We start from the raw sequence: 13,409 nt of genomic DNA, 5'->3' as shown, positions 1-13,409 counted from the left end.
CTTCTCCTCCCCTTTCTTCCTTTCTTATCACTCAGTGTGAACTATGATACTTTAGGGGAAAATACTCTTTTCTCTTCTTTAACTCAAAGTAAGGGTTTATTTGGGGAAGACAGGAAAGGATGGAGGATAAAGTAAGAGGGATAGGTTTCCCTATTCTCTACAAAGAGCCTTGGTTTGGAGGATATTGGGGGAATGGCAGTTCTGTCACAACTGTGACACAGAGTCAGTCAGAGAAATATGAGGACCACTGTCTGTCTTCTTTCTTCTTCTAAACAGCCAGGTAACCTCAGCAGTCAGTCAGCAAAAGCTTCAAGGTCTTCATCATCAGCCACACGTAGCCAAAAGCTCAGCTTCTTCTCCCCCACTCTCTCAGAAGCCAAAAGCTCAGAAGCCCAGTTCACCACTGGCTTAGCTCCAACTGTTTTTCCCGGTAACTTTCCAAATGGAATGTTCCTTTTGATTCACAGATGATGTCCTTTGCATGCATGTATATTCTCTCTTTTACACAAAGCACATCACCTCTCAAACATCCCGGAATTCAGAGCTAGAAAAGGGAAGAGATCTAAAAATATGTTTTTACAGATGAGGAAACTGAGGCTCATGAAGGCAACTGGTAAGTCAATCTGACTTTTGGTGGGGTTTTTTTTAATTCTGAATTCCATATTTTTCTCCTTCTCTCCAACCCTTCCCACACACATTGAGAAGGGAAAAAATAAAGATCCATTATACATGCAGAGTCATACAAACCATACTTCCATATTAGCCATGTTGCACAAAAAAAAAATTTTTTTAGCAAGAAAAAGAAGATACACTTCAGTCTCTCAGTTCTCTCTCTGGAGGCAAAGACCATTTTTTATCATAAGCTCTTTAGAACTGTCTTGGATGGTTGTATGGATCAGAATTGCCAAGATTTTCACAGTGAATTTCATTCCAATATTGCTTTAACAAACATTTATTATGCCCATACTGGGTGCCAGGTGCCATGTTAAATGCTGGGCATACAAAGGAAAGCAAAAACCTCAAGGAGCTCCCTTTCTAGGTGGGGAGCCACTATATGAATAACCACGTGCATGCAAGATTCCTGCAGGGAAAATGGAAGGCAATCTCAGGGGGAAGGCCCTGGTGGGAGAGGGAAGGAGGCCTGAGAAAGGACAGTTTAGGCAGAAGCTAGGAGAACTGAGAGACAGAGACAAAGAGGGGGAGCATTCCAGGCAGAGAGGAAGGAAGGTGTAAAGGTATGGAGTCAGGCTGGGGAAGCAAACTGGATGGTGATGCACATATGGAATGAAACTAGGATGCAGCTGGATTGTGAAGGACTCCAAATGCCAAAAAGAGGACTTTATGTTTCATTCTGGAGATATCAGAGAGCTAATGGAAATTGAATAAGGGGTAACATAGTCAGGGAGTAGGCTCAGTGGATAGAGCTCAGTGGTATGACCCTGGGTGAGTCCCTTCATGCTGTTTGCCTCAGTTTCCTTATCTGTTAGATGAGCTGGAGAAGGAAATGACAAACCATCCCGGGATCTTTGTGAAGAATATCCCAAAAGGGATTATGAAGCATCAGACAGCAAACATCAGACCTGTGCTTGAGGAAAATCCCTTCAGCAGCAGAGTGTAGGAAGAATTGGAACAGGCAGAGAGTTGAGGCAAGGAGATGAATGAGAAAGCTGTGATAATAGTCCAAGTAAGAAGTAATGAGGGCCTCTGTTGGGGTGATAGCTATCTGAATGAGAAAAGGGAAGAAGCAAGCATTTATTAAAATACTTTCTAAATGCCAAGCACACTGTGCTACATGCTTCACAAAATAGCCTTTCCTTTGACCCTTGCAATAACCTCAGGAGGTAGGTGCTGTTATTATCCCCATTTTGCGGTTGAGGAGACTGAGGCAGAGAGTGATCAAGTGACTTGCTGAAAATCACAAAATTAAAAAGTGTCTGGGGGGCAGCTGGGTAGCTCAGTGTGTTGAGAGCTAGGCCTAGAGATGGGAGGTCCTAGGTTCAAATCTGGCCTCGGACACTTCCCAGTTGTGTGACCCTGGGCAAGTCACTTGACCCCCATTGCCTAGCCCTTACCACTCTTCTGCCTTGGAGCCAATACACAGTATTGACTCCAAGACGGAAGGTAAGGGTTTAAAAAAAAAAAAGTGTCTGAAGTTGGATTAAATTCAGTTCTTCCCAACTTCAGGGTGTCCACTTCCAATGATCTACCCACTGGACCATCTACCTGCCTCTAGGCTACCTAGATGTTGGGAAGGCAGGAAAAAAAACCATAATTTGACAACAGACTAGATATATGAGGTAGGTTCAGTCAAAAATAACAGTAAGGTGGTAAGCTTGGGTGACTCTTGAGGATGTAAGGTGCCTCATCAGTAATAAAAAAGTTGGGGAGAGGTGAAGGTTTTGGGGGGAAAAGATAATAAACTTCCAGGCTGGAGAAGATAGGGAAACCTATTCATATATATGTGTGTATATATATATATATATAATTGTTGCAATAAATTTTATTTTAAAACAAAAACTATAATAATACAATAAAGGCCTATTGTTTTATGCAGTACTGGCTTGTATGGTCGTCTCCAAAAACCTCCTGATAAAACTAGAACAGGAATAATAGAAGCAGAAGCATCAAGGATGACTCCAAAGTTTCAGCCAGTCCTTGGCAAATAATGGGAAATTAGCAAAGCAAGTGGCAAAGAACTGGAAATCAAGAGGATGCCCATCAGTTGGGAATGGCTAAACAAGTTGTGACAGATGATTGTGATGGAATACTGTAAGAAACTGTAAGAAACAATGAGCAAGCTAAATTCTAAAAAGCCAGGAAAGAACTACATGGAAAAATGAATAACAAAATGAGTAGAACCAAGAGAACACCAAACACAACTACAAATTTAATACTTGAAGAATAACTTGTGAATCTTAACTGAGAGTGAACTGAAAAATGAGGACATGAGAGACATAATTTGTACTAACATATCTGTCTTCTAGATGATGCTTTCTATGATGCATTATGATGCAGGGAGAAGAAAGAAGGGCTGAGACACTTGTAAATAAATTCTATTAATAAAAAAAATTCTAGCTAAATGTTAAATCTATATCAGATTACTGACCATCTCAGTGCAGAAGGATTAGAAAGGAAAAGGGAGAATTTTAGACTTTTTTTAAAAAATTCTTTTTAAGATGTTAGAAACTATTTTTACATGTAATTATGGAGGAAACTAAATTTAATTTATGAAATTTTTAAATAATTCTAGCTAAGTGTAAGTTAGAATAAAGTATTCTTTCACTTTTATTACCTAGTTTTCTCAATGAATGGCTTACGTGAAGATATGGCCATGAAAAGAGCTTATAATTGTATGAAAAGAAAAAAAAATCCATGGTCTCAAATATTGTTTGTATGAGGAAACCATGGCCATTCTGATAGGGCAAATACTCTGGTGAGCAACTTGGACCTTGTGTGCTGCATCATGGACCAATTCACTAAATTTATACAGACCTAGTCTTGGGTCTTCTTCCTACCCAAAAATTAGCTCTTATAGGAGCGAGGGAGGTCTTCTGAAACTAAAGCAACAACTACTCACACTTATAGTAGGAAATCATTTTATGCAAACTCAACTCAAGCAAATTCAGACATAAACGATTGGCAATCAGAAAAAAATAAAGGCAGAAAATATGTAAGATAGCAATCTTTAATTATATGCTAAATTCGTTTCAATTTCCCAAGCACCAGTTCACCCACTTTCATTATTGCTCTGGGAGGTGTTAGTCTGAGTCATATTTATATTGTTTTGTGACAACTATTAGCTCCCACTATCAGTGTTCCAAAGTTGTGTCCACATCTGAGTAGTGTTTCTCTTCGTTTCAGTAATGCTATTTAGTTATTAATAATGGCCCCAAAGTACAAGAGTAGTGATTCTGGTAGCTCGGATGAGTCTAAGAAAAGTCATAAAGTGCCTAATGGTGTTCATATAAGAATACTTATTAAATTACAGGGTGTGCTATTATGCACAATTTTCAACTTACACAAAGGATATTGGAAATTAATGCTTGTGCAAAAAAATAAAATAAATAAAGCTACTATGGACAGTGCTTTTGCAGTTAAAAAAAAAGCATATTCCTTAGAACCCTGTAACATAGGTAATAAGAATAATTCTTCTTCATTTTACATAAGAAGAAGGAAAGAATCAGAAAGAACTGACTTGCCAAGGGCCATACAGGCAACACCTTGTTGGAATATGAAGCCAGATCTTCTAACATCACATCAATACTCTTTTCTCCTGCTTTTTTGGTTTATGTGTCAGTGTCACCAGTCGCTTCAGTGGGGAAAAAACCCACCACCTTCTAGTTATTTGACATCATGAAGATCAAATAATCAGCAATTTATCTGAGTTATTCATTTGTCAAATAGCAATAAAGTATATTTTTAAAGGAATAAAATATTGCATATGCTAAATTTTCCATGTTTACAAAGGGCTTTATGGCCATTGATTCTAACTGTGTCTTTCAACAATGCCCAGAAGGAAGACACCTCTAGAGAATAACAGAGAGATCTAAGAATCATCCTTTCCAATTCCAATTAGTAGCAGAGATGACATCAGGAATCATGGCACCGACTGATGGAGCTATTGTTCAACAAATCTTGAGTGTCTGATTAGAAAAGCAGAGATGCAGGAGTCTTCTCCAGAACTCCAGACTAAACTCTGATGTGGCAAGACATCCACCCTCAGCACCCAGCAATATTGCTGCAAGGCTTCAATTGCATGACTCAATACACCCATCTTTTTTTTTTTAAACCCTTACCTTCCATCTTGGAGTCAATACTGTATATTGGCTCCAAGGCAGAAGAGTGGTAAGGGCTAGGCAATGGGAGTCAAGTGACTTGCCTAGGGTCACAGAGCTAGGAAGTGGCTGAGGCCGGATTTGAACCTAGGACCTCCCATCTCTAGGCCTGGTTCTCAATCCACTGAGCTACCCAGCTGCCCCCTACACCCATCTTTAAAAAGAAGATGCAAGGCTCTTAATGAGTGCAATCCCAATTCATTCCCAGGACTGTACATGAGGAGCTAGAAAACAGGTTCTGAGGAAAGTCCCCTTGCTATCCAACAGCCTCCAAGTGTTCTTCCTTATAGAAGGGTAGACACCCTATACCAATATAAGTTTAAAATGGATATGCAGATTAAGGTTAAAATGAATAGACATAAAGGAGATACTCTAAGTAAATGAGGGGAACATAGAACAGGTTTACTTGTCAAATCTATGGAGAAGGGAAGAATTTATGACCAAACAAAAGATAAAGAACATGACAAGATGTAAAATGAATAATTTTGACTATATTAAATTAAAATAGTTTTGTACAAACAAAGCAATGTAACCAAGATTAGAAGAGATACAACAAACTGGGGGGAGGGATTATAATAAATTTCTCTGGTAAAGTCTCATTTCTCAAATATATAAGAATACAAGTCATTCCTCAATTGACAAATGGTCAAAGGATATGAATAAGCAGTTATTGGTTGTGTAAAGTAAGGTCCTAATCAAAGCTATCAATATGAAAAAATGTTCTAAATCACTCTTGATTAGAGAAATGCAAATTAAAACAACTCTGCGATACCACCTCACACCAATCAAATTGGCCAATATGACAATAAAGGAAAGTGTTGTGTAGCAAAAAATTGGAAAATGAGGAGATGTCCATCAATTGGAGAATGGTGGGACAAATTGTGGTATCTGATGGTGATGGAATATTATTGTGCTATAAGGAATGCCAAACTGGAGGATTTCTATATGAACTGGAAGAACCTCCAAGAACTAATTCAGAGTGAAATGAGAAGAACCAAGAGAACACTGTATTCAGAAAGTGAAACATTGTAGAACAATCCAAGACTTTGTTACTACAAAACTTATGAGAAAGGGACTTAAGAGAAAGGATGCTATCCACATCAAGAGAAAGAACTGTGAGAGTAGAAATGCAGAAGGAAAACAAATGGCTTCTCATTTGTTTATGTGGATATATGATTGGGGATTTTTGTTTTTAAAAATTGCTCTAGTGCAAAAATGAGTAATAAGGAAATGGATATGTGATAGCATTTGTATAACCCAGTGGGAGTGGCTGTTGGCTCCGGGTGCAGGGAGGGAAGAAGGTAAAGAAAGAAAATGAGTCATGTAAACATGGAGAAATATTTTTTAGATAAAAATTTAAAATATTTTTTAAAAATAATACTTCTGCCAAGAGGCCTGTGAGTGTACCCTTGTCAATCTATGAAAATTGCAGGTACCACCATGAACCTCTGCACTGAGGAGTCTTAAAAGTAACTCTGAGTAGTAGAGACTGGTATAGAATATTCAGATATCCCAAAAGGAAATGTACCAATTAAGCAACAACAAATTCTCAGGCACTGCACATTTTTCTCGCAGATGGGATTTTGGGAAAAGCTGCAGCTGAGGCTTTCATTTCCTGACAATGTGCATGTTTCCTTTGGTCTTGTGTGTACAGTGTTGGTGTTTTTTAAGGCCTCAAGTATTTCAGTTATTATTTGGTCTAGCCATCAGGTAAAAAAGGAAACCAGTCTAGAAATTTGTAGAGGAGAAAAAATTTTAAAAGCATTAGTGCTTGTGAGAACATTAACCTTAAAATTCTTTATGAGTCCAAAAGCAGTTTCAAGAAATATGGATTCGGGGGCAGCTGGGTAGCTCAGTGGATTGAGAGCCAGTCCTAGAGATGGGAGGTCCTAGGTTCAAATCTAGCCTCAGACACTTCCCAGCTGTGTGACCCTGGGCAAGTCACTTGACTCCCATTGCCTAGCCTTTACCACTCTTCTGCCTTGGAGCCAATACACAGTATTGACTCCAAGATGGAAGGTAAGGGTTTAAAAAAAAAAGAAATATGGATTCATCAATAAATGCAGCCTTCATGTAAGTTCCTTGAAGGTAGGAACTTTTCCATTTCCATCTTTTAATTGCAGTTTGGCACTTGGATGGCACCTCAATGTTCCTTGAATTAAATTCTTGAATTACACAATTATGCCAAATGAGAGTATAATTCACTGGTTCTTTCTTAATCAGGTAATGGAGCCAATAGCCCTGTAACTGCTTCCTTCTGATGGTAATACTAGTACAAAGCTATAATAGAAACTCTAAAAGAACTCTTTTCTCCTTTCTCTTTATTTTAGACTTCAAAGAAGTTTTTTAAAAATGCAACTGTAGAGAGTAAAGTCATCACAATCAAGAACAAAGGAACAAGGATTAGGAAGTGTTCATGCCATTCGTGCCTATCAAAAAAAAAAATCATAAAAATTCATTCTCCCAAAGTTCTCTCAATTATTCACAAGTGGATTAATAATAGCTAACATTGGGGGCAGCTGAGTATCTAAGTGAATTGAGATCCAGGCCTAGAGATGGGAGGTCCTAGGTTCAAATCTGGCCTCAGATACTCCCTAACTATGTGACCCTGGGCAAGTCACTTAACCCCCATTGCCTAGCCCTTACCACTCTTCTGCCTTGGAGCCAAACCACAGTGTTGACTCCAAGACAGAAGATAAGGGTTTTAAAAAAATAGCTAACATTTATATAATATTTTAAGAATTATAAAATTCTTGTTTCTATAAAATCTGCTGCCTTGACTCATGAACAGGTCTTGTTCCAAAAGATCACCTCAAATTTATTTGATTGAAACACAATATGCGGAGGCAGATAGTTGACTCAGTGAATAGACAGTCAGGTTTGGAGTCAGGAGGACCTGGGTTCAAATTTGACCTCAGCCACTTCCTAGCAGTGTGACACACTGGGCAAGTGACTTAACCCCAAATATCTAGCCCTTACGGAAGGAAGGAAGGAAGGAAGGAAGGAAGGAAGGAAGGAAGGAAGGAAGGAAGGAAGGAAGGAAGGAAGGAAGGAAGGAAGGAAAGAAGGAAGGAAGAAAGAAAGAAAGAAAGAAAGAAAGAGAGAGAGAGAGAGAGAGAGAGAGAGAGAGAGAGAGAGAAAGAAAGAAAGAAAGAGAAAGAAAGAAAGAAAGAAAGAAAGAAAGAAAGAAAGAAAGAAAGAAAGAAAGAAAGAAAGAAAGAAAGAAAGAAAGAAAGAAAGAAAGAAAGAAAGAAAGAAAGAAAGAAAGAAAGAAAGAAAGAAAGAAAGAAAGAAAGAAAGAAAGAAAGAAAGAAAGAAAGAAAGAAAGAAAGAAAGAAAGAAAGAAAGAAAGAAAGAAAAGAAGAAGAAAGAAAAGAAGAAAAGAAGGAAGGGAAAAGGGAAGGAGGGAAGAAGCATATTAGTCAATCAATTAGCAAGCATTTATTATGTAATTGAGTTATTTTATAAATATTCTCTCAAATAATCTTCACAACAACTCTGTAATGTAGGTACTATAATTTCCCCTAATTTGCAGGCAAGGAAACTGAGGCTGAGATTAAGTGATTTGTCCAGGGTCACACAGCTAGTGATTATTTGAGTGACTTCAGCATTTGAACTTCCAACTATCCAGCACTATCTCACGTACCATATCACTGTCTATGTGGTATTGATTTAGTAGATTATTGCTCAGAGATATTTCCTCTCAGTCTTAACTTCTCTTTGGCAGGTAACCTACTCCTGGGCCTTCTGCTTGTATGACCTCAGGAAACACAAACCCAATTCAGCATTAGAGAGTCAGCAGACCTGTGTTCAAATATTCCCTGTGATACTTAGTACTTGTGTTACCATGGGCAATCCTGGGCAAATTCTATCACCCTCAGCCATCCTTATCTGTGAAAAGAGGAGCTTGAACCAAATGACCTAGGAGGTACACAGAGCTTTGGTCAACCAAAGTAAAATATGGCCCAAAACAAAAATCTGATGAGGAAAAATAAATCATACAATACATTCCAAAGACAAGCATAAATTATTTCTGGATTATATTCTGCTTCCAAACATTATGTAATGTCATACTACTGCCTCCCCTCCCATTTTCTTTCTTTCCTTCTTCCCTCCTTCCCTCCTGGGGAAGGGAAGAGGAGAGGACAGGACAGGACAGGACAGGACAGGACAGGACAGGACAGGAGAGGAAAGAGGAGAGGAGAGGAAAGAGGAGAGGAAAGAGGAGAGGAGAGGAGAGGAGAGGAGAGGAGAGGAGAGGAGAGGAGAGGAGAGGAGAGGAGAGGAGAGGAGAGGAGAGGAGAGGAGAGGAGAGGAAAGGAGAGGGAGAAGGAGAGGGAGAGGGAGAGGGAGAGGGAGAGGGAGAGGGAGAGAGAGGGAGAGGGAGAGGGAGAGGGAGAGAGAGAGGAGAGGAGAGGAGAGGAGAGGAGAGGAGAGGAGAGGAGAGGAGAGGAGAGGAGAGGAGAGGAGAGGAGAGGAGAGGAGAGGAGAGGAGAGGAGAGGAGAGGAGAGGAGAGGAGAGGAGAGGAGAGGAGAGGAGAGGAGAGGAGAGGAGAGGAGAGGAGAGGAGAGGAGAGGAGAGGAGAGGAGAGGAGAGGAGAGGAGAGGAGAGGTGGACACCAAAGGTGAGGAGCAAGGCTCAGAGAGCCTCACACCAAAGCTGCTAGCCCCTCTCCTCCAACACCTGGGGAATAAGTCCTAGAATGAGGACTATATTCTTACTGCTGAAGACAGCAAAATGATCTGTATAATCCCCATATGGAAGGTAAAGGGGTAGACTGTGGTTTCCCTGGCACTGGGAACTCTTGAGGAGAATACTCCCTCTGTCAGGGTACCACCACACCTGCTCTGTTACTTATAATCAATAACCTTTTCTACCTCATGCCTGAGATGGGCCAGAGCTATGGCCCACTTCAGAATTGGTCAGAGGGATGGTTTCTCCTCCTCTGTGTTTCCAAAGGGACAGTGTTTTTATATCCATTTTGGCAGGAAGATGAGGCTAAAGCTCAATCAAAGCATGTATTTTTAAAGTAAATAATCACTGAAAGGAATGGAAACTATTATAAGGGAAATGAATACATGCATAACAGACCTGAATAAACTTCTTGTTGCATCCAAAGTCAAATTACTTTTTACTAATAATAAATACCAGAAAAAATTTGTCTGATTTTGTTAATGAGCAGAAACTTGAAATTTGTCCAATATTCTCTTCTCTAAACAAAATCACTTAGTTGACACAATATTTGTACACATAATAACCCATCTCTCAATTTCCTGCACTTAGTTTTCCTGGTGGTCAAAGACATACTGCCAAAAACTCTATTAAGCTAAAGAAATTCACCAACACTCAATTATGTGAGGAGATAAACATTTATTAAGCATTTATTATGTGCTAAGAACCCTATAAATATTATGTTATTTGATCCTCATATCGACCTGGGAGATAGTGCTATTATTATTCCCATAGTATTATAGTTAATATTCATATAGTGATTTTTACTATGAACTAGGTTCTCTACTAAGTTTTATAATATCTCATCTGATCCGCATAACAACCCAGGGAGATACATGATACTATGATCCCCATTATCCTCACTTTAAAAAAAAAAACTTTACTTTCTGTCTTGGCATCAATACTAAATATCAGTTGTAAGGCAGAAGGGCTTGGAGTTAAGTAAAGTGCCCAGGATCACAGAGCCAGAAATTTGAGACCAGATTTGAACCCAGGTCCTCCCCATCACCAGGTCTGACTCTTTATCTACTGAGCCACCTATGTGCCCCAACTATCCCAATTTTACATTTGAGGAAACTGAGGCAAACATAAGTTAAGTGGCTTACTCTGCAACAAGTTCTATGATAAGTGCTTTAGAATTATTATCTCATTTGATCCTTACAACTAGAAGGTAGGTGATGTTATGACCCCCATTTATTAGATCAAGAAACGGAAGTTAAGAGATTAAGACTGCTCAAGGTCACACAGGCAGTAAATGTCTGAGGCTATATTTGAATTCAGGTTTCCCAGACCCCATACCCATGCCCCATCTACCTCCTCCTGTAATTTCCAATAGCCCATTATTTATGAAAATAAAACTTATACCTTAGCCATAAAATTTTCAGTGACTTAATTCTTGTCATCGTCTTGCTGCCCTCACCAGCAATCACTGCAAACTGAATGTACTCTAAGAATTCTTCCCTGCTAGTCCAGACCCACCAACTATTTGATTTAGTACGTTATTTAAAATGTCATGCTATTCTAAGTATGAATCCGATATCACCAATGCAAATAAGATTGCCTGGAGGGCTGCAGTGTTGGTGTCGGTACATCCATATCATCATCCAATTAATATAAATGATATAATACCTACACCCCAACATCCAATGAATAACTGGAATAGGTTGTTAACGGATACTAAGATAATTATTGTGAGGAGAAATGTAATGGGGTATTTGAAGAATCAAAAAATGTTAGGGTCTAAGTGTATATATCATAAGGAGAATTCTAGGATTGACCATGTGACAAAAAAAAAGGCAATTGGAATAAAAATAATAGAGAAAAAATCTAATTTAAAACTTACTGAAATGTTAAATGTGTAAACAGAACCAATGTCAGTTGGTGACAATTGATTCTTGGTCTAGATATTTAAAGGTAAGGAAAGAAGGGAGACTAATTAGGAAGGTAATATAGTGGGAAATGTTTTGATTTTTGTGGAAGTAAGAGGGTATATAATAGCAGTAAAATTAATAATGGCATGGACAGTAAAGTGGTTGGGTTAAGGAAGTAACTGACTACTTTCATTTGGAGTTGCACCAAAGTTTTTAATTCCCAAGACCAATGGATAACTACTATCCTTTGAAAGTAAGAAAGTCTAGGCAGAAGCAAGGGTGGAGTCAAGATGGAGGTGTAGAGGCAGTAAAAGTTCAGACCTCTGAAAACCCTTCCTTACCTCTTACAAATTAAATGCTCCTAGGGGTCTGAAAATCAAACCTAACAACAAGACACAGTGAAGGAACCCTCCTGATGGAGTCAACTCAAAAGGTATGTCCCCAAAAGCCAGAATTCAAAAACACTCCAGTTTAAGTTGAAGGAAGAAGGAAGGTCCAGGGACTCCTCCCCCACCTAGAGAGCTAAGCCTCTAGCGTTAGCTGGAACCTCTGGGCAGGCAAAGGCACTGGTCTGAAGGGAGTACCTTTCGGGAAAAGCTGTGCCAGGATCACAGAGTCCAACACAGGCAGTGGGGAAGCAGTTAGAGAAGAAATGCAGAGCACAGAGCAGGCAGGAGACACTCCATATCACCCCCTCCCCTTCCTGAGGTTTTGACCTCAGGGCACATTCAGCAACCCAGCTGGACTTAATCCCATCAAAGCCTCCAGAGGACAGGAAAGCTCCAGCTCCAACGAACCTCCCCCACAGACTGTACTGAGAGATTTGCTGACAAAACTGCAAGGGTGAAAGCTGAAAGAAAAGCCCAAAACCACACCAAAAATATGACAGGAGCAAGAGCTGAGGCAACTACAGGGAGTAAAGAAGGGGTAAATATGAGCAAACAACAGAAAAAGAAAAAATAAATTACAGTTGACAGCTCATATATATATATATATATATATATATATATATATACAGGCAATGAACAAAAAGCAAACAGAAAAGAGAAGGATGAGGGAACACCAAGCAAAAAAACAGAAAACATAGTGAATTGGATACAGGCTCTGGAAGAACTCAAAATACAAATCAGAACACAATTAAGAGAGGCTGAAGACAACTGGAAAAAGAACTTAAAAACTAAGATCAGTCATCTGCAAACAGAGGCACTTAAACTAAAACAAGAAAATAGTGTCTTGAATGCCAAAATCAACCATCTTGAAAATGAGGCAAAGGAGATAAAAGATGAGACAAAGAAGATGAAAAATGAGGCAAAGGAGATGAAAGATGAGGCAAAGAAGATGAAAGATGACCTCCAAAGAAAATCAGACCAGAAGGAGAAAGATGACCAAAAAGCCAGGGATGAAATCCAGTCTTTAAGAACCAGAATACAACAACTAGAAACAAATGACTTCAAAAGACAGCAGGACACTATAAAACAAAATCAAAACAATGAAAAAATTGAGGAAAATATGAAGAACCTCATTCACAAAACAGAAGATATGAAAAATCAATCCAAGAGAGACAACCTAAGAATCATTGGTCTACCAGAAGACCATGGCAAAAGAAAAAGCCTGGACATCATACTACAGGAAATTATCCAAGAAAATGCCCCAATATTCTAGAACGAGAGGGAAACATGGAGATTGAAAGAATCCACAGATCACCTCCTGTACTTAATCCCCAACTGACAACACCCAGGAATGTTATAGCCAAATTCAAGAACTATCAGACCAAGGAAAAAATATTATGAGCTGCTAAGAAATCATTCAGATACCATGGAACCACAGTAATGATAACACAGGATATGGCTGCATCTACACTGAAGGACCGAAAGGCATGGAATATGATATTCTGTAAAGCAAGGGAACCAGGTCTACAACCAAGAATCAATTACCCAGCAAAACTGACTATATTCTTTCAGAGGAAAGTAT

At 39.1% G+C, this 13,409-nt stretch overlaps 1 protein-coding gene across 5 annotated transcripts in view; it reads right to left on the bottom strand.

Moving 5' to 3' along the window:
* TMEM45A (transmembrane protein 45A) overlaps positions 1 to 13,409 on the bottom strand; it is an 83,026-nt gene that overhangs the window by 18,182 nt on the left and 51,435 nt on the right. The gene's annotated exons all lie outside the window — the stretch shown is intronic.

Source organism: Monodelphis domestica, chromosome 4 (genome assembly GCF_027887165.1).
Source record: "Monodelphis domestica isolate mMonDom1 chromosome 4, mMonDom1.pri, whole genome shotgun sequence".
In the NCBI taxonomy this organism is placed as follows: Eukaryota; Metazoa; Chordata; class Mammalia; order Didelphimorphia; family Didelphidae; genus Monodelphis; species Monodelphis domestica.
This window is presented reverse-complemented; position numbering and strand designations above follow the sequence as displayed.